The 19,358-nt window shown below is 30.5% G+C and overlaps 1 protein-coding gene across 2 annotated transcripts in view; it reads right to left on the bottom strand.

Moving 5' to 3' along the window:
• The window catches only part of LOC142322134 (glutathione S-transferase-like), a 223,015-nt gene that overhangs the window by 52,393 nt on the left and 151,264 nt on the right, over positions 1 to 19,358 (bottom strand). Inside the window, exon 2 of one of the 2 annotated variants that reach the window (XM_075360859.1) lies at positions 370 to 564. The exons of the other annotated variant lie outside the window; for it this stretch is intronic. The gene's annotated coding sequence lies outside the window, so the exon portion shown is untranslated. The remainder of the gene's footprint in view (positions 1 to 369; positions 565 to 19,358) is intronic. 2 annotated transcript variants of the gene reach the window in all.

The raw sequence follows: 19,358 nt of genomic DNA, 5'->3' as shown, positions 1-19,358 counted from the left end.
TTTTTAGCAATATTTTACTAAAAAGGTGTTAATGCATAGTTTAATATTGTAGCTAAGAAATTGAAATTTATTAAAAAATTATTAACACAATATATTTATCCGAAATAAAACCATTTAGATAATTATTTTCTTGTTCCTAAATCTAATTTTCTGTTCTACAGAAAAAAAAACTTTAAAGAAATTTCTAAATTATCAGCAAAATAATAAATTATTGTATACAAGCTCAATTTAAACTTAGTAATTTTTAAAAAAAGTTTTTCGAATCGATGGATTCGTCATTAGTTATAAAATAGTATATCAGTATCAGGTAATACATTACCATCTTTTTACGTTAGGAATAAAAATTTATAATTGATATTTTTATATAACCTAGCCGGTCAGGGCCCAGGCGAACTCCGGAGCCGACTCAGGGCCTACCCTAGGGCCACAGAGCTCGCGTCGCTCGCTGTTCCCGTCTAATCAGAGGGTTCCGCTCCCTGGATCTCCACAGTGTTCGTTACCCTCACATGATTGTGGGAATAGTACTGATAAATAACAATTAAAGTATTCAGGCTTTGTAGAAACCTGAAAAAAAAAACAATTACAAAAGACATAGTAGTAACTATGGTAACTAAGGTACACACACCTTTGATGACAAATATTCATAACTTATTTCTGTTATTTAACAATGAAGTAAAAGAATTAATCTTTTTATTCTTTAATGAATATCTTTAATTGTCAACTACATCTCCAAGGGGACTACGTTCTCAGTGTACGGGTTAAAACCTTTCCTGGGATAACAGCAATGTATCCTACAAGTTTGAAAGCAATTGGTAGGTTGGTTCTCCCATTATGGGAGAAAAAACAAACAAACAGATAAAGAAACTTTCGGCTTTACATATAAGAAGATAAATAGCATTTGCTTGCCTCTGGATATGAGTTGGTGTTGTTGGGGAGAGGGTATAGTGGGAGAATATAGGAGGGGGAAGAGAACGAAATAGGATTCTGTACCTGTAGAAAACCCACCGGTTGATGTAGTAGTGAACGCGTCGCGTCTTCCCAAATCAGCTGATTTGGAAGTCGAGAGTTCCAGCGTTCAAGTCCTTGTAAAGTCAGTTATTTTTGCACGGATTTGAATACTAGATCGTGGATACCGGTATTATTTGGTGGTTGGGTTTCAATTAACCACACATCAATGGTCGAACTGAGACTGCACAAGACTACACTTTCATTTACATTCATCACATCATTCTCATTCATCCTCTCAATTCAATTCAATATTATCTCAAAGGTAATTACTGGAGGCTAAACAGGAAAAAGAATGATACCTGTAGAAAGACACAGGCATACACACAATCGGGGTCGAGTGCATATATATGTGTGTATGTGTGTGTGTGTGTGTGTGTGTGTGTGTGTCTCTCTCTCTCTCTGTGTGTGTGTGTGTGTGTGTGTGTGTGTGTGTGTGTGCGTGTGTGTGTAAACTCTGGGGTTGCAACAGTATAGTTCCCTCAATCGGGTCTAAAATTTTCCTTTCAATCTGCCCGAAATCTACCCTTACCTTAAACTTAACTGTAAATGTGTATTATAACACTTCTGGATACTTCTGAATGAAGTGTTGCAGATAAAAAAAATTAAATTAGCAAATTACATATTGACTACGAAACAGGTTTTTATAATTTTCATCGTTAGTCCGTAGTTCCATTAATTATCACAATTCTTAGATAAAACTAAGTGTATATTTGAAAGTCTCAAGATATCTGGTAAAAATTTGTTTGGTCAGGAACCGAAGCTTGCAGTATACATAGGAAGTGAAAGTAGTTCTAGTTTGCTGGGATACGTTGTCAATTAGAATCAAACAAGAAACGGTTACCGTGCAAGGACACATGCTAATAGAATATATACCGTTTAGTAATCCCATAAAATAATATTTAATGACTTAATTAAAACTTTTTGCATATTAATTTTTGAGAGATATTCTAGTGGGTCTAAATCTTTTTTTTTTGGAGAAAGTAAGAATATGGTTATACAGGGTACACACAAATACAATGAGATCCTGTAGAGGTCTACAGAAAAAAGAACTGGTTTACTAAGAAGTCTAGAAATCCTAAATCTGAGCTTTACGGTGAAATCGGTCCAAAGAGTGATATTAAAAAAAATGTAAATTCGATGTATTACTTTGATTGTACTCGTATATTTTTTTTGAATATTGTTAAAGTAATACTTTAGTGTGCAATAGAAGGAAAACAATGAGTTATAATATATTTGGTTGGTAATCGGTGACCAGATGTTACCAACGGCAAGAAATATATTTTCGCGTGCTGGAAGATAGTTTACTGGACACAAACGATTGTTAGAAGGCAGAAAGAACTTCGTACTCAACGGACAATAGATGTAATAGATAAAGAACAACGCGCGGCCTGTAATACTGTTTTCTGTACACGCTCAGCGTTGTTATTTTTCTTAAACCAAAATCGCATGTAGCCTAAAATAATATGATATTATTTCTCACAGGATCCATATATGTTGTTCGTGCTTAATTTTCTTTGAACATTTTGACTCTGAAAGATAGTTAATTGAAGTAACTGATAACTTTATTTCGCTTATTCGTTGTAAATTTATTATATTGTTTACCAAAATATAAAAATAAAATTCTCTAAAAATAAAACAGCGATTCGGTTCTTTAAAATCTAATTCTGGAAGTCGAATCAAAAGCAACTACGGAAATTAAAAAAAGACAAGATTATTTTTATTAAAAGATTTTTTTTATTTTACATTTATTTTTACTTGAAATATGAATAAGACTTCAAAGATTCTGTCAATGTGAAAAAAATTGTTTGAAAAAACGGAAAAACGAGCGCAAAATTCGTGTTGATAAAACTAAAAAAAAAATAATGCAGAGAAATTATAAAAATAGTCTGCTACGGAGCGAGCATAAGCTAATGATCTCAGGATGCTGGATAATGTATTATCTTTTCTCTATAACTTTTCTGAATTTCTAGTGCGAAAATAGTTTGAATATCAGAATGCCAGGTTAAATGTCATTATAAAATGAAAATATAGTACTAAATTACCAACGATTACAAGAAAAAAAATAAAAATACCTTCAAGCCGTCTATATAATAGACAACATCATTTCTCATTAAAACTTTTAATTTTACGTTATATGGAAAAATTTATATCCAAATTTAGAGAAAATTCCACAAATTAAAAATATAATCTTTGAAATTAGGTTCTTCAGTAATTAGTTAGGCTAAAAAAAGAAAAAAAAATTCAAATTGAGAACTTTTTGTTAAGGTTGGTTAGAAATAGATATTCTTCAACGTCTAGGTATTTTTTAATTATGTTTAGAAGAGTTAAACTGGAAATGCAAAGCCTTCTAGTTTACTGGTCGTACACAATCGGACCCCTTCGTCCTATCCAACGTCCGGGTACAGTGATATCCAGGTAGGCGCAAAAATCTGAATGAAAGTGAGGCGGGGCGCCATCTTATTGGATAAGAAATGGGAAGTCACCAAGCAAAGCCCTAATGGATGGTAAAATTAATGTGTCGAGCATCAGACATTCAACCTTGGAGAATCGCGCAGAAACTAATGCTTAGACGTGTTGGCGGTTCAGTTTTACATTCCTGCCTCCATCGTGGTAACACTTCACTGAAATTCTCGAACTTCCAGTACCACTCAGAATGATTTTTTGTTACTCAAATGACAGCCATATTTGCGCCATCGCTGCACATTCTCAACTGATGGTATCGCATCGCATCGAATAACACATCTGTTGTTGCTGAACGATGGTACTAATCGTTGAACCCGTAGCTAACGCGAGTTGAAGCGTATCGCATGAACAACATGCTTTTAAAATATGTCTACTTTTTTTTGAACAGCTCGGTTTATATATATACATCATACGATATAAATGCTGATGAAAAAAGTAATACATATATAGTTTTTATTAATTAGTGAAAATAAGATTATGTATGATGATTTTACAACTAGATCTTTACATTATTATTGGAGGTGTAGTGCTTCAAAATCACGCTTACCAAGTTTGCAACGTGTTGGTACTGTATTAAATTTTAGTTCTGTGTTACTTATTCTCTAGCAGAAAGGTAAGTAATTGATTTCGTAGAGTAATTAGTATTAATGAGACTATAAAGTTAACTTTTTCAATATCGTGAACGTTTTGAACAATATCATATGATGTGTTTTCTAAATCACGCCTACGAAGGTTGGAGCATCTATATATATATGTACAACGTATGATTCTAGTACTTGTTCATATCAAATTAAAACGGCGATATACCTAGCTTAAATCTTCGGCCAAAAAATATTTTTGTGAGAAAGGGAACACTTGAGTTTGGAGTACATTATGCAGTGTCAACATCTAATAATGGAAACATTTGCAAGTGTGAAATTCTGCAGCATCTTGGAATCAATCCGGTTCTTAATATAAAAATTAAAAAAAAAGATTGACGAGGAACAGGTAACCGAGGCGGAAAAAACAGTTCAAGAAATGCAGAAAAAGGTAAATCAGATAAGCAGAAATAAAAAGTTACGGTTAGAAGATAAGGAAGTTAACACTGATGACCCAGATTATGAAGCTGGACATTTTTAAAATAGGTAACTTAAAAAAAAACTTGTTAATGTAATTTTAAATCCCGGTTTCTAAAAATCATATTTTTCTATATTTGTGACCCTTAATCTTAGGAACCACTTTAAGGTAACAACTTGAATTTTTTGTCATAATTCTGTATTTATCTTTCAATCCATCTAGAATTATGAAAATATGTGAACAATTATCCGTTAAAAAATAATAATTCCTAAATATTGAAACAAAAAATATTATTAATTTATATTTCATTAGGGAAGTGGTTTATGTATATAATCCTAGATTTATCTAATCTATTTAGAATACCAAATAACCAGAAAATAGTTCCTGAGATGATGGGTTTTCAATATAGCTAAAATTAAGATAGGAAAGGATAGGCGGTTACGAACGAGTGCCTTTATTTATATTTATATATGCTGTTGTAGTGTATCTGAAGTTGCGCATATGAAAATCTGATGAAGATTGGTCGAATCATTCTTCAGTTACACTCAATTTAAGGTCGGCAACAACATAACCTCAATTTGAGGTTATGATAACTGTATCGGTGTATTCTTTATACGCGCTTATGCAGTAAGTCACAGTGGTGAGTGAGTTTAAACTTGATGTTTGTGTGTAGGATCTACTCGTTAATCGACGTAATGTAGTGCGCTGTACTCTGAAAATCAGTGCGTTTCTGATTGCGCATTACTGAGGGCGTTGGAAACGAAAAGTCAGTCTTCTTGCGCAGAACTGCGCAAGAGTTTTAAATTTCTCTTTTATTCAGTACACAGTTTATATGCTAGCTGACGTTGAATTTGTTGTGTCGTTTGAAAAACACTAAGCTTCTCTGCATTGTACCGCTCTACTTCACAGGTCCACGTTACTTTGTTGTAAGTTGGGTTTTATATTCATGTTAAAATATATTCTATTTGATTTTTTATCCTTTAAAACATCTATACTTTTAAAAGAAGTGTACGTATGTCTTAGTGTAGCTATCAATTTTCGATAGAAAACGTAATTATTATAAATGTAAGATGGGGTTTTCTATTGAATCTATCTAAATTTAATCTGAACTTCTCTGACAGAGAGGCGTATGTTCTAAATTTAGTTTAAATTTGATTTTTAGGCTCTTTAAATTTGATTATTGATTTATACTTATACACTGATTAATATCTAAACACTCGAAAAACAAACATCGCATTCCCACAAGCGAACTGAAATTTCTTTCAGAACTGGTTGAAAAAAATTCAGGAATACCAAGATGTGTAAATCAATAAAAAAGTGAGTATAGGGAAATTAAATTATTTTATGCTTATCCTTCCCTTTAATAAATAATATTAAGTAAACAAAAAAAATTAAAAGTTACTATTGTTCTTTGAAGTCTAACAATGAATAAAACGGCTGGTCTATTTTCCTTTAATTATAGAAATTATATCTGTTCCTTTAATTAATTATAGGATTATCGAATTCCTTTAATTATGATTGTCATTTAATAATAAGAAAAAAAGATTGTTAAGACAATAAAATATTGAATCAAAAAAAGATTCTGGGGATTTTTTCCTGTTCAGTGAATAGTATTAATGAAAATTAAACGAATTTCATTTTTAAAAGATATTCGTACAATTATAAAACTACTGATGAAAACATGTGAGCCGTGAACAAATCATTCAAATACAAAAACTGTAGAGAATGAATTGGTGAAAATTACTGTTCGTTTATAATTTATTTTGAATTTTATTTGATATTGATTTCTTTTCAACCAATAGCGGTGTTTTATAGGAAATAATGGTTCTGAACATAATGTATTTGTAGCGAATTAATGCGTGAAGGAAGTTTTATTAACAGTAAATGAATAAAGTTTATTAATTAATAAAAATCTATTAATTTAAGTATCAAACTGGTTTCACAATCTTATTTAAATCTGAAAAAAAATTTAAAAAGAAAAGAATTTATAAAAAATTTTTCAAAAGAGAAAGATTTTCTAATAGTCCCGTTATAAGTTTTCCAGAATATTTTATTAGTGGAATATTTATTAAAAAATTTATCACTTTTTTGTTATTCCAAAGGAAGTTCCTCTAAGAACGATATACGATTTTATACGTAAGTGTTAAAATGAAAATATCAACAATTTGAATATATTTTTAATTATTTTTATCATTTTTGATGACAGAAATGTAATGAGTTCATACAGCGTAATGATGTCATTACGATGTTAAAAGTTTTTTCCCACGAAAAATGCAAATTAAAATTATTGTGAAAAATTTAGGCTAAAATACAATATATATATATCTATATTTCGTAGACCTTCTTTTTCATGCTCTGTAACAGTTCAACCTAAATTATTTTTAATGATTGCTCTAGTCTAGTCTTACTCATCACCTTGCCTGTTTCGAAAATTCTTTTATTTTGTAGAGGAACTTCCTGCAAAGGTAGTATAATTTTTTTGCCTAATATAAAAAGATTTTTTTTAAACGAAAGTTTATAATTTACACAGACAATTTAAAGAATTTATTATTCTATCATCATTATTTTTTAGAGTTAGATTTTCATTGCGTAATAGTTTGCATCGTGATGATGTACTAACATTCAAAGTATTCTTTTGTTGACGTTCAGGAAAATTAGTTGAAAAGTTATACAGAAAAATAAGTAAAATAAATAATAAGCCTTAGTAGATAATAAATAATCCTTTATTTCATAAAGCTCACGTTCAATATTTCTTTTCACTTATTTCTTGCCCTTATTTTCCTTGCAAACGCCTTATTGTGGAGGACAGATTTTTTTAGACTCATTCTTGTAAAAAATAACAAAGAAATATAAAAAAAAATTAATAAAAAAACATCAGAAAAGTACTTTTAAATTTCATCCTTTTGAATTGTAAAAAAAATAAAGATTTGTTAAGTTGTTGGAAATAATTGTTATAATTTAATTCAGATCTCTGAAAGTCAAGTTTAGAGAAGATTTAAAAGTAATATTTTTTCTTCTTTGTGCCATTTTTTATTTAATTTTTGAATATTTTTATTAATGCATTAATAAATAATATGTTGAAAATTACTTTTTCTGTATAAAAAAACATTTTTATTCATAATCTGCTTATTAATAAATGCTTTAGTAAATCATAATTTGGGATTAAAAAATACAATTCAGAATTTATCTTATAATTTTTTAATATAAATAAATATATAAGACGTAGTTTCATACATTTACTTTTTTAAACAAAAAAAACATTGATAATCCATATTTATTGGAATAACTTGAAAAATATAATAAACGACTAGTTAAAATTATTAAAGTTGATACTTTAACAAGTAATTTATTTAAAACTAAAAAAAAACCAAAACATTATATCTGAGTCGACTAGTAACCAATTACAAAAAAAAGACGTTCTGCATGAAATTTGATTTATTTTTACCTATAAAATAATTTTTTTTGTTGTATTTGTTGTCTTCTGTTTTGGATCAGATCAACGGATGACTATCTAAATGGAAGATTAAAGTTACAAGTGAATTTGATTCACCTGACAATGATGAAGAGAGAAGACTGCCCAAGGGTCCACTTCGATGATGTCTTTATATCACATGCTCAAAGTGTACGATACCTTGGTCTTCATCTTGATTGTCGTCTGACGCAGTAAGTTCATATAAGGGAAAAGAGAAAAACAACCGAATATTAAGTTTAAGGAAATTTATTGGTTGCTGAGCAGGAGAACACAACTTTCACTATTTAATAATCAATTGTTGTACGCGACTATTCTGAAACCGATTTGGACCTATGGGTTCCAGCTTTGGGATACAGCAAGCAGCGACAACGTAGAGATTATACAGCGATCCCAAAACTAATTACTGAGGAGCATAATAGAAGCGCTTTGGTTCGTAAGAAACAGTGAGGTACAAGAATATCTGAGTTTACCGCGTGTTCGAGAAGTATACAGCGATTCGGTTCAAGATATAAAGTCGGGTAAACAACCGGGTGAATTATTTATGTATTAACCTTCTCTTCTATACAGTAGTGAAGAAGTTAAAAGGCTAAGACGAATCCGCATATTGGACCTTGATGACTTTATATGATTTGAGTTTGAGCTGCATCAACGTTGCCCATCCATTCATTATTTCACTTCGTTCAATTTCGTTAATTTTAGTTTTATTTTAATTTTTTTCTCTGATGTTTCATCGTTTCCCTTGTTTATTAATCCTTTGATTGTTTTTGTTTTGTATTGAGTCACCAATGGGACTGTCCTCTGGCTTAACTTTATGTATGTATTTAGACTGAATGTTCCGTGTAAAAATATTAGTAAGTAGTTTTGAGGAGCTTCGATGAAAGCCTTTCTTATGCGATTGTTTTATGTAATTATATTTACTTATGATCTCTTTAATATTGTAATAGTGTAAATTTTATTATTAGTAAATTCTATTTGTTTTTTTGCAAATTGTAATAAAAATTTAATGCATGAATATTAGAAAATTATGTGTAGACACACCTTTTTTGTTTAAGAATTGTATAAAAATTGTAATCCTTTTGTAAAAAAAAGGTAATTAAATTTCCGTAATGATACGATAGTTATTTTCTGTTTTATATCTACGTTCCATTTCAAATTGATACTTTGATACTTAAATATACGCAAAAACATAGGCGTAAAAAATTGTCACTTCTTTTTCGTTAGTAGTTATAAAACGAATTGAAATTAAAAATAAAATTTTTCTGAATAATATGATTTATTAATTAAAAAATTTAACAAAAGAAACATATATTTTAATCTAGTTTGTTATTGAAATTAAAACGAAATAAAATCAATTCTGTGGCTGTACAAATCTCATATGATCTGATATAAAACAATTCTTGTTTTATAAGCGTAAAACGCTGGTACCGGCAGCATTTCTATATTCCGTAAACCAAATTAAATTAGTTTTTCTCTCATCACAATACAACAATCATTGTTACTATATCTAGCATCAATTTTTGAATTAAGAAGTATCGGAAATTAAATTTATATATTACAAAACAAATGATAATACACACACGCACACACACACGAATATTTTCTGAAAAACTTTTTTGTAATACTGAGTTTTGTATGTATTGATTGTTTGTGTTTGTTTTATAAAAGTATATAAATGTTTTCAGAAAAAATTTACATTTAAATAAAAAAGATGAGAAAGAATTACTCTTTGAAAACTCATTGAACTAAACAAATACCGGTTAGATGAATCAAACTCTTGTTCAACTCATTCGTTTTCGATCCTGTGGTTGTAGATTCTAGTCAGTCTCGTATCTAACGCTTGTATCGAAGTGGATTTGTATGATTTTCAATTAGCTTAGAAAATACCAGAAATTCCTCTAAGCGAGAGAAGTCTGTTCTCTTCTAAAACTGGATTGTGTTGTATTGAGAGCGGGATAATTTTTTTAAAATTAAGAAATTATATAAAATACATACGTAGAATTTTATTAATATATATATGGAAATTTTCTAGTGTAATTTTATGGAATTAACTTAAAATAGAGTGTATCCGTGATAGCCGGATAATACATTGCATTAATATTACTTATATTAATAATAAAAATAAACGTTTAAAAGTAATCTTATTTAGTAAAAAAAATTATATACGGTTATAAAAGTTGCAATTATGCGTTGCTTCTTTTAAAGATCTAATAAATAGAAAACTTTTAAAAATTAAATATGAGCAATTGTGTTGTTTTTTCGTGGTTAACACGAACAAATCATACGTACGAATATTCTATCCTACTAAAAGGCATTTGCATGTGTGTCTGTGTGCCTGTGTGAGTGTCCCCCTTAGCTTAGCACCGGAATGTACCGATAGCTAGCGGAAAATCGCGATTAATACATGTCTCGTGGTGGTCCAGGTGTATACTTGCTATATTATTGCATAATATCGAAGTTTAGGGAAAATTTAATACCTTTTAGTCGGATCCGAATTTTCGGAAGAAAATCGTAAATATCTCGAAAACGGTCTGTCCTAGCATTCTGAAAAAATTTTTCGACTTCCACCTCATCTAATCCGCTCCCAGTGATACCCGTTATTATATTATCTTCAAGTGCCATCGAGGCGCCGTTCCGAGGGGGGGGGGGGTGATGGGGTGCCATCGTAATATCTCGGCAACCGCTCGTCCGATTTTCACGATTCAAACGGCGTATGTATCAGCAGGTCGAGCGCTAACTGTTTAACTCATCAGGTACGCTCTTGATCGACCGGATCTTGGTTATTCGGAAATTAAATCGTTTAGCCCTATGTTTTGATTGCACTCATCCACCGTAAAACGTACCGATCCGATCTTTCGCTAAATACGCTCAAACCTGTGCGCTAGCGCAACTGTAAAGTATAAACGTATGAAGACTAAGAAGTAGAAAATAAAAAAAATATGTAAAAAAATATAATTAAAACATTACTTTTAAATTAAACGCACTAAAATGTAAAAAAATATGTGAATGCCATAGCTTCAAATTAAAAATCTGATGTTTATGCCGATCGCCAGGGCAACCCGCCTGGAGGCGGCGTGCCGTAGGTATACCTTGCACTAGTTATTGACTAAAGATAAACTAGTAGTTTTGTTATGTTGTTAATCTTAATTAATCTTTTAAAACTGGCTTATCCTTTATGCCTTTATTTTACCTTTACTAAACATTTTTTTAAACTTATTTTTTTAATTTAATTTTCATTTGTAATTTTTAGTTTTAGAGACATTTTGTGTAGATAATGTACGAATAAAATTTTAAAGCTGGCGATGATAACTCAGAGGTAAAGATTTATTTTATGTATACAAATTTACAATGCTGTAGAATGAATTATCTCTTATTCACGAACAAAATCTTTAGAATTATTTGTCTTTGATGTACCATTTCTATCATATTTAACGTTTACAAAAGATGTATCGAACACGGTAGTCGTTACCTTATGTTGTTCAAATTACATAATTATCTTTTTGTAAGTACCTTGAATTTCTAATTAATTAATCAACGCGTAAAAGAAATTGAGAGAAAACACATATCACTTATATAAAACTATTTTTTTCCGTTATTTTTAATAGTTTAAAAATTAATTTTTAAAACCTTTACACACCTTTACTATCCGAGTAAAGGTTTGTCGCTTTTGTACGGATTTGAATACTAAACAGTGGATACCGGTGTACTTTGGTGGTTGGTTCAATTAACTACCAGTCTTAGGAATGGTCAGCCTGATTCCGTAAAAAACTACACTTCATTTCATGCCATACATATGATCTTTTCATCGGGTCATGATGGGGGTTCCTTATTGTTCACTAGTTGAAAAGATTGCTACGTATACATTGAAGATAAAAATTAATAATTTTTTTAGAATTAAACCGATTAATATTGTATTTCCTTTAAAAATTAAATGTTAGTTTTATTTTTATATTTATAAAACTTATAATTCCCTAAATTAGTTTTAAATATTTTTTTGATAAATTTTAAAACGGTAGCTCTATCAATATTACTTTAAAAAAAATTTAGAGAGCTCTCATGTCCACATCACGGAGTTTTGTTACTAGTGGGTTAAACCATCTGATGGCTGTGACCTACATTTTAGAAAACATCCGGTTATGAGATACCCTGGTTACAGGGGATGTGGATAAAGTCGGTCGTACAAGACTTAAAATGATTTTGTTATATTAAATATTAGAGAGAAGATAGGTTCAAAGATTTCACTGAAGTACCTCATAACTTAAAAATGACCGAAGGTTGCACGATGGGAGCCGTTCCTCTTCGGAAAGAGTTTAGGATGCGAGATGTGAATTTAGATAGTACTTTCACGTGAAATATAAATGACTACTTTCTTTATTTAAAAAAACGTTTAACTATTTTATCTTTTAAATATTGTATTTAAAGCTTGTTTTCCATTTTATTTGTATAAAATCAGCGGGAATTTGATATATATATATACGAATAATATATGTACGTAAAAAACATTTGTATGTAGTCAAACGAAAAATAAATTTAAGAATTTTTTCTACCATGTTAAACGATTATAGTAACAAACTACCTGTTTTAGAATAGTATCTGGTTTTGAATACAGTTCTGTGCATTTATTTTCTAGTGGCAATGATTTGTTCTTCCTCTCCCTACTCAAATTTTTTTTATTTGTTATCGGTACTCGAGTAGATTTAAGGTCATTTCTGGTTCTCTTGTAAGAAGCAGGATAATCAGTACAGCGATGAAAAACCGAAGTACATTTTTTATAACCAAATAGAAACATTACTTGGCAAGCAACCTGCCTAAGCTCTGGTAAGCTATTTTTAGGAAATAAAACAACAAAACAATTTTTGTTTTGTTGAGTTTCATAGGTGAAGTAATCGTTAGTATTGTTATTTGGAGTAATAAAGAAAAAAAATATATGGAAGTATGTTGAATTGTAAATAAAACGGTTAAATTATATCTAGGAATCTTAAAGTTCTTATTATTATTTATAACTACGGATTAAGTTTTGGGGATACGCCATCTTCGGCCCTACTAAATCGTTTTTTAAATATTTCTAGGTCATCCTAATCATCTTCTACCTACTAGCTTATAATGATTTAGCATTTTTAGTAATTTTTGATGCAAATATTTGTAACATGGTGCAAATATTGAACGCAGACTTCAGCATTTAACTTCTTTCCATCGCACACACTTTTCTTGTATGAAATTCTGAAAACATCTAAACTCCATTGTATTTATGGCATTGGATCTGGCATATACAGTTTCAATATAAGATCGGGATAGTAAAATAATCTGTACTGTGGTTGACAGACTGTTTCCCGATACGAGCAGGAGTCATCTGATTTTTGAAAAACAAATTACTTTTAAATAAAAATATAAATATTGTATGCTACGTTAATATCATAAGTAGTGGTAATATTTTATGTATAGTTTTAGAATACTCCGCTACTTTTAGAATACCATTACGAAACCACTAGTAAGGGTTTAGTAATGCGTTGTTTATCAACGAAAGCGGTACATAAATTTATTGTTTAACACTATCTGCCTCATTCTTTCTTAAGGCTTTGATACAAATAAAGTGTTTAAGTTACAAGAGGCCCTAGTTAATTTCTGCTTCCTCTAAAAGTAATGATGCTAACCAGTTTTTTGGTGTAAAAAAATGAAGGTGTCAATTTTAGAGCTGAAAATCTGGACTTTGGTAGACTTGGCATGCCGATTTTCTACGGCTCAGTGAAGAAAGCAACGGAAAATCACTTAACTCCCCGTTTTCCTTAGTAAGGCTGTGTGGGATGTTCTTTTGCTTATGATTGGCTGTGCCAATTTCGGATATTTAATGTCAGGTCTTCTACATCCTTTAAAGTTATGGGAACTAACATACGTATGTAGGATTTAATAATATTGTTTCCGAGTTAAGGGTTTTCGGTGAACTGAAGGACTCAGCCCGTCAAGAACCGGGTAGTTTATTTACATTACCAAACTTGGGTGGAATGGATTTTATATTAGTTCTTTACGATATTTGCTTTATGTAGTTTAGCTTTCAAAGCCATCCCTTAATTGATCTTACAATTTTATTTTTGATGCTGTAAATTTTGAGTTATGAAAAATGAAAAGAAAGGAATTCAGAGGGACCTGTCCCATTTATGTATAAGTCTTGAATATCCTTAATGTGAAAAACTTAAGCTGAGTTTCCTTTGAAATTTTTCTACTAAGAATGTAATCGTATCGTAAAATAATACCGTACGTCCACTATTTTCTTTCGATATCATTGTAATCGTAATCTATAGCAAAGAACAATGATTACCAATTTTACTTCTGATGGAATTTTCTCTACTAAAAGATTGGTTTTTAAAAAAAACTTTTTCCACTGATATTTCTATATTATATTTCATAGAGAATAAGTGTAATCTATAAACTGCCAATTTCTGCTAATTGGACAATGATATTTCATATATATTCATCTGATTATTAGCGCAACAAATTATGTTTTAAAAAAATAACATCGATCAGTTGAACATCAAATTATTTCCAGTGTGTAACGGTTCTCTAAAATAGATGTTGAATAAATTTGGAGACATGCCTTGTTATACGCCTTGATTTTATATCATAACTCTAGAGCTATGCTGCAAAAAGGAAAGTATGGCATTCAGTCAAAAAACAGGTATGGGTTTTTTTAAATTTTGCAACGTTTCATGTCCAGGAATCCCAGAAAAAAGAGGGGTTAATGTTCGTATGTACGCACATCATATACGTGTTTTGTGTTTGAAGCTTAATAACTATTGACTGGAATAATTGATTTTGATGAAATTTCACAAAGGAACTAATGTGTTGGCTAACTTTTGTGGTCAATATCTCCAGGATGGGGTAGATAGTTTCTTTGGAGTTAATTTTCTCAAAATTTTGAAGACATAACCCACTTTATATTAAGCTCAGTACATGCATGCATGATTATATTACCGTTTTTAAAAAAAAATTACCAATCAAATCTTTTCTCTTCCCCAAAAATTCAATTAAAGCTATCTTTTTATGTATTATATATTTTTTAAGCGTAAATTTCATGATTTTTTTAATCTTTTAAATCTATTTTAACTTTTAATATTATTAAAAGTTTAAATAATAATAAAAAAATTAAAATTACCCCAAAAAAGTAAAATTTCTTCATAATTCACCCCCACCACAAAAAAGGAATCTTAGATAACCTTTTGTTGGTTGTAAATTTTTCAGTGAAATTTTTTTAATTTCTTCCATTTAACATAATTAACGAAGAAACAAGATTTTCTTGTTTCTTGTTTGGAAGGTGATTTGGAGAATAATAATAATAATTTCACAACAAAACAGCAGCATAAATTACCCCCCTCCACAATCAAAAAGTTAACTTTATTCATGTATCTTTTTTTTAAATTTGTTTCTAAAATTTATATTTTCTTTATACAGGGTCCGGCATATAAACCTGACGATTTAAACTGTGTTTCGTACTATTAAAACATTTAATATATCAAATTAAAGATCAATTTTTGCAATTTACATTGAATTACAAAGATTTTTTTTTATTTGAATATTATGTCGTCCAAATGTTTTCCATTACTCCAAACACACTCGCTTAACCTCATTCTGAAATTTGACATCGCTCGCTCAATCATCACTTGTAGAACTGTTTCAATTTCTTGCGGAATGGCCTCCTTGAGTTCTGCAATTGACTGTGGTCGACTACTGAAGACTTTACGTTTGAGATACCCCCACAGAAAAAAATCACAAACAGCCAGCTCAGGTGAACGCGCTGGCCAAGGAATGTTACCAAATCGGGAAATCAAACGTCCAGGACATGTTTCTCGCAGAACATCCATTGCGATTTCGCCGTATGGGCGGTGGCACCATCCTGTTGAAACCAAATTTCATGACCTTTCATTCAGTTTCGGTCGCAGAAATTCATTCAACATGTTTACGTATCGATGAGATGTTACTGTTACTCCGCACTGTAACATATCGACCGTGAAGTAGTTTTTAAAGAATTTGCCGTGGATTATGCGAAGCCCGATAACGGTAATTTTGTTTATTCACAAATCCTGACAGATGAAAATGCGCCTCGTCACTTATAACGGTATCCCGGTGGACATTTTCGAGGATGACCTCGCAAGCTGCTTTGCGAGACGCCCGATCATTTGTGTTAAGTTGCTGCACTAACATCGTCTTATACGGATGTAATATGAGGTCGGCGTGAGGAATTAGTCGTACACTTCGATCAGAAATGGCTAACGCAGCAGCACGTCTCGCTTCTGAACGTCGTGGAGACCGCGTAACAGCTAATCTTACAGCGTTAATGTTTTCAGGCGTTCTCACAGTCCGTTTTCGTAGTGTCGGTTTCATTTTTAAAGCGGACGATGTGTTCCTAAAATTCTTCACCCGCAACAATATCGTATTCCTACTAGGAACAGATGCGTGTCGATTTAAATTGAAATGTCTGCGAAATAAACGCTGTGTTACAATAACCGAATCGTTATTTTTAAAAAAGGCTTCGATCACAAACACTCGTTTTTCACCCGACCGCGACATACTGGCTATTGAAATAACACGAATAGACCTGTCGATGTACAAGACTCCCGCCTTCTCATCGACAGTGGTGCCAACATAACAATTACTACAAAATCGTCAGATTTATATGCCGGACCCTGTATAAATTATTATGCCAAATAATTTGTATTCGGATTTGAATACGAGATCGTGGATACCGGTATTCTTTGGTAGTTGGGGTTCAATTAATCACATGTCTCAGAAATGATACGTCTGTTCAAGACTACACGTTTACCGGTAAATTTACAGTTACACTCCAGTCGATAATGACTTTGATTGTTGATGCGACTATAAATAAAAAAATATTCAACTTATTAAAAGATGTTATGTAATTTTAAAGTTGACCGAAATGACGAATAATTTTGTTAATGGAGTCTCTTTTTTTGTTATAACAACATTAATCGTTAAAATGTACTATAATTTTGTCAAAAATGATTTTATCGATTAAAATAATTCAAAGGAAATTACGTATTCTGTAAATATATTAGCGCGTTTGTTTTACTATTATAATTTTGGACGAAGATTTACACATGAATATTGAAAAGGAAGAGGTGAATTGTTTTGTGTAAATGTTAATCGGTATTAAATATTTCGGATTTACTATTAATGCATTCTACGAATGTATTTCTATATAAGGAAATAAGGAACTTTTATAACTTATTCCATAATATAATGAGTGTAAACGAAACGGAGTATTTTTTACGCTTTACGTTGAATAATATAATATTTTCACCATTACGTACTTATTGCTTGTTGATGAATCGATGGTTTCCTGCATTATCATCTTCCTCTATTTTACGTTAGGTGTGTATTTATATTGTGTTTTAATGGTAAGTATGCATGGGTACAGGATTGCCGGAGATTGATGGAGAACTGGGATTTAAGATAGTATGCCCATCCTACCGCCCTTGGGGTTGAAAACAGATTATGCTGTCGCACTTTTTCTCACTTTCCTTGAAAGAAAGGGATTTAAAATTTTTTTTAGAGTTCTGATAAATTGAAATGTAGATTAGAAGTCTTATTGCAATTTTCAAGTATCATCAAGCATTTTTTTTATTAATATTAAATTAGATTTTTTATATTATTAATTTTTTACGTTAACATCCAATTAGCAAGAAAGATTAAAAATAATTAATTATCTATACTATTTTACTGTTACATTTTTTGACAGTGACTATGTGATAACTTCTACTTCGTATGTCGAGCGAGTATAAGGTGTGTAATGTTACTTTATATTTCAGGAAGTAATTTTTTTAAATATAAAAATTTTTTTGATATCTTTATTTTTAATCACATTAACTGCGTATTACGAAAAATTACTGTAATTAAAAGATTTTTACTATTTGTTTCTTTGTTACTTTAATGATTCATTTCGATTTCTTGTTTCATAAGTTTAACTTAGCTCTTGTACTGCTATCATATACGCTGTTTGAATTTTTAAAATTGGTTGTACCGTTCTGGAGATATAACTGAATTTCGAAATAAGAGGATGACCGGATAACCAGACAGCCGAATCATCGAGCGCTGGTCTAGTGGTTAACTCGTCAACGGAATTCAGCTGATTCTGAAGTCGAGAATTAGCTGATTTCGAAGTCGAGAATTCTAAGGTTCAAATCTTATTAAAGGTAGTTACTTTTTTAGGATTTGAATACAATAACGTGGATACCGGTGTTCTTTGGTGGTTGGATTTCCATTAACTACACGTGGCCGACCTGAGACTGTCTAAGACTAACTTCATTTACATTCATGTATATCGTCCTCATTCATCCTCTGAATTAATACCTTACGGTGGTTCCGGATACTAAAAAGAAAAAGAGAGAGAGGTAAACTAAGCGTTTCTGGACGTATGTTGTACAGTTTTTCTTTTATCTCTATGTGTGGAAAGTTCCATGAATTCTTGAAACCGTTTTTTTAAAACACTCTTTATATAAATGTTGTATTGGTGGTTTATTTTGAACGACTCTGTCCTTCATCCGCAAAGGTCTTAGTTCAAATGCTGGTGAGACCAAGTATTTTTTTTACCCAACAATAATAATTATGCTTTTTTTAAAAGTTTTTTATTAAATAAATAAATTAAATAGATTATTCCTAGTTTTTTTCTAGGTTTTATAATTAAATAAATAAATAAATAATTTAATAACTCTTACTCAGTTAATATTTTATAATAACATTCCATCAGCATTAAAGAAATGCGTGTGATATTTCATACGCATTTCTTTAGAGCAACACATTAATTATTTTAATACAGTTAACCAGTTAAATACGAATATATTTTTATTCCTTCATAAGTAATTCTGTATATCTATTTTATTATTTTTTATATTAATTTTGAAGTTGGGTATCTTATTATATGATATTTTCTTTATAAAAGAAGCATTCGCAAATAAAACAAATTCGGGTATCATAGTAATATACGAGTTCAGCATAATAAATTTAAATTTAAAGTTTAATCCGGCTATTTTCCATTATTAAAATAATTTAATAATTAAGTTTCAAGTTTGCGGTTTCAAGTAATACCGTTGTTTAGTATTAATTTATTATTGATTAATAGGGAATATTGTAGTACTCGGTAAGTGTCTAATTTTATGTTCACGGTGTGTTTTACTTAGATCGTTTACTCGTAAAAGGAATGTCTGTTTAATGTGTTAATTAATCTAATAATACATGTTAATGCCTTTGAAAACTAGTTAGAAGCTAATGGGAAATTTAATTATGTATCCTTCTTTCATCCTGTTTTTAATTTAATTACAGTGTCTTAGCTGAAAAGTTAAGATGTTTCTTTTAC

This window comes from Lycorma delicatula, chromosome 3, assembly GCF_047948215.1.
Source record: "Lycorma delicatula isolate Av1 chromosome 3, ASM4794821v1, whole genome shotgun sequence".
NCBI classification, from domain to species: Eukaryota; Metazoa; Arthropoda; class Insecta; order Hemiptera; family Fulgoridae; genus Lycorma; species Lycorma delicatula.
This window is presented reverse-complemented; position numbering and strand designations above follow the sequence as displayed.